Source organism: Primulina huaijiensis, chromosome 1 (assembly GCF_012295235.1).
Source record: "Primulina huaijiensis isolate GDHJ02 chromosome 1, ASM1229523v2, whole genome shotgun sequence".
Lineage (NCBI taxonomy): Eukaryota > Viridiplantae > Streptophyta > Magnoliopsida > Lamiales > Gesneriaceae > Primulina > Primulina huaijiensis.
In genome coordinates, this window is record NC_133306.1 from 8922308 (window position 1) to 8926238 (window position 3931).

Consider the following 3931-nt stretch of genomic DNA (forward strand, 5'->3'; position numbering starts at 1 on the left):
CGGTTGTTCTAAATGAAATATAATGATTTAATTTAACATTTATTTTATGCAGTTATATATTTATATAGTTATATATATAATCATAGGTACCATATATAAAATATCGGTGAATTCGGTATTTTTTATAGTGGGAACTATATTACATTAGGTGTGTGTTTCAATATTTAATTTTCTTGGAACCATTATTTATGGTGGTTTCCTTTGTTTTACTTTTAGTTAAACAATATTGCATAAACCAAGAATAAATCCTCGAGCCTTGACAAAATTTATAATTTGTAAACTTCGTTCTTGCATTTGGTAATCTATAAATTAATAAATTTAAACTTAAAATAACCTCTCTGTGGATCGATCTCGTACTTACGAAATATATTACTTGCAGACAACCTACACTTGGGTGAATTATAATTTAAGTAGTAGCACTAACCTTGCAGGTTACTTAGTTCCCACTTCCCAGGGGCTAGCGTCGGCTTAAATGATGCCATGAATCGGCTTAAATTTTATATATCTATATTATTATCAAAATCTCTAATTTCGTTGGCTAAATAATTAGATTCTTTGCAAACTTGAAGTCATGACTTCCACAATCAAATGTTTAATGAAGCAATATATTACATCGTGATTTACTTCCACAATATTCGCTTATTTAATTCGAAAGAGATGACATAAAATAGCTACACAATCAATGGCTAAAACCAGAAGAGGATTTAGAATTCCAATGTCTCGCTTTCTCAAATCCATTGGTATAATTCTCAAAATCTTCAATACTAGCTTCGTCAATTTGTTCTTGAGTATTCATCACAAATGGTCCATATTGCACAACTGGCTCTTCCAATGGCTCACCTCCAACCAAAATAAACCTAAGGGATCTTGTGGATTTGTTCCATGCATCCAAGCCATCACCCGAGCCTAGAAGCACAAGGTTATGGGCCGACACAGGAGAAGATCGCGAACTTCCGAACACACCTTCACCCTCCATTCTATTAGACTCTTTCCTGACATGAATCAGAAGTTATCGAGCTCGATCGGTTTGTTTTCCAGCAACTGTGTGTGTAAACTTTGATCCGGATTTAGGTAAGGTTTTGGCTTCGATTATTGGTTGTTCTTGGTGGATTAGTTTGTATAAGTGAAGTATTAAGCTTTTCCCATATTTTTCCAGCTTGTTTTCTGACCGTGAACAGTATTTCCGACGAGCCACCTTTGCGAGATCACCGTTGTGCATTTTAGCCTCGATTCTTAAGTATTAAGCTTGAAATTTCATATTCTTAACGGGTTTTATAGGCTACCCGGAATTTGAATGCTAACCGAGCCGATTTAATTTGTTTTAGCCGGTTAGAATACAGTATATTGAAGTGTATAGCGAATTTATATTGTAGGTTATATCTTTGGACGAGTTCATCATAAAGTCCTTAAGAAATTACTGTGGTATTGTAAGTTGTAGTTGAGTTACGCTCAAACCTATATCATTATGACACTTATATTGGCGTGTAAGAATATTCAGTGGATATTGTTTGCTATTATGTGTCTTGAATGTTTATTCTGTTGCATTCATGCAAAAATTGTATTGGTATAACATATTGAGCCTTGACTCCTTTGACGACGATTTATGTTGATTCTGTTGAGATATATTGAGTCATCAGATGGACGAGTGGGTTAGGATTAGCCACATTCCCAGATGACAGCTAGGGACGAGCGACTTAGCTACTCGCATTCCCGATGCTACGTGCATGGACGAGCGGCGATTTGACGCTGCATTCTTGTTACGGGTGGCCACTGTTACTGTTGATGATGCTATTCGTTTGGAATCCATTTGATATCCGTTATTCCATTGTTACCATTCATGCATCGCATATCATTGCATTTACTTGGTATTATTACATGTCTTTTATATATGTCGTAATTTTACTAGTTTGTCGTACTGGGGTCCGACCGTATTTTCTTTTTATGTTGTGGTTGTGTTTGATGCCGTAGCAGGTCATTCCAAGGGATTTGACGCGTCTGGTAGAGCGTCAGCGAGTGGTACCCAGTAGTCAGTTGGTTTGTGTCATAGTCCCCAGTTATCTATATATTATACTGGTTTGATACATTTGCCAGGGAGATGTCCTGTGTAGCTGTATGGTGATTTTTTTATGTTGTTTTGGATTTTATTTGTGGTATGTTGTGTCTAGTCCTAGCCAGTGCGGCTGTAGGATATTTGTTTGGTTGATTGTGAACTTGATGTTATTTTCGAGCGTATATTGATGATGTTGTGTTTTGAAATTTTTGAGATGTCCTACTAACAGGGAGGTCATGCCAAAATTTCCGTAGGCCCAAATGAACATTTTAAACTCGTTTTCGCTATCTACACCAATTAATCCTTGTTGTTTGTTAATTAAATATTAATTAAGAGCATGAGCCCTCATAGTTTGGTATCAAAGCGTAACTGAGATGCGCTCGAATTAGAGTCTAGGACACTCGAGTTTAGACACAAATAAAATGATTGTGCATGTGTTTGATTATTTGCTCTTACTTGTTTCTATGCTTTGAATTAATTGAATTAGCATGACTACAGCGTATACTTGATTAAGTTTTGACATTTAATTTATAAATTGCCTATTAGTTTAAGTTTATGCTCTTATACTAAACCGATTATTCTGTTTCTGCCTCTGGATTAAATCTTTGTGTCACTACAAGAAAATATGCCTTCAACAACACATCAAAGACAACGGTTTTTTATTAAAACTATTTTCTTTTTTCTTTTAACAACGGTTTCAACAAAAACCGTTGTCGTAGCGTAAAAAAACCCGCTAAAAGACAACAGTTTCTTAAAAACCGTTGTTTTAATGTGTATACGACAACGGTTTTCTAAAAATCGTTGTCTTTTAGCGTTTTTTTCGGGGTCAAAGACAACAATTTTATAAATCGCTGTCTATTAGCGTGTTTTTTTGGACAAACGACAACAGTTTTAGAAAATCGTTGTCGTTTGGCGTGTTTTTGGGACAAGCAACAACGGTTATCTTAAACTTTTGCTAGCAAAACCGTCGCTAAAAATAGCGACAGTTTTATTAAAACCGTCGTAATTTTTAAATTAGTAAAAACCGTCGCTAATAATGACTGTTTTTAGGTGACAGTTTTTGACGTCGCAATTTTAAAAATAACGATAGTTTTAAGAAAAACAGTCGCTAATAGCGACGATTTTCGCTACAACCGTTGCTAATATCAACGGCTTTTCTAAACCATCACTAATAGCGACGGTTTAATTCACAACCGTCGCTTATAGCGATAGTTTTACAAAAATCCGTCGCAAATTGTCTATAAATATCCGTATTTTCGATCCATTTCCTCCATGCCTCTTCACATCTACAATAAATTTTTCTCTCTTAGACGATTTTAGTTTCGATTTAAGTTAAGTTTTTTCGTTTTAATTCTTGATAAATTTCTAAGTGTTAGTTAAGATCATGAATAATGTTAACTTAGTCAGATTGTAAGTTTTTTTGCTAGATTTATTAAATTATAAAAGTAATTTTGTTTTAATTTATTAAAAATATTAGCAACAGAAATTATATCATAAACCGTCGCTAATTTATAAACCATCGCTAATTTATAAACCATCGCTAATGAGCGACGGTAATTAGCGACGGAAATCTCATAAATCGTCGTTAATTAGCGACGGCTTTTTAAAAACTGTCGCAAATGATGGCTATGACAACGGTTAAAAATTGTTGTCGTTGAACGCACTTTCAACAACACCCTCAATTACAACAGTCACTACAAGAAAAACAGCATTCAACAACGCACCTACACTTAGAAAACAGCATTCAACAACGCACCTACACCTACACCAGTGAAAACCGTTGTCGTATGTGTGTTTTTAAAGCAAAAGCCAACGGTTTTATAAAAACCGTTGTCTTTTGAGGATCAAAGACAACGGTTTTTAGGGTCAATGACAACAGTT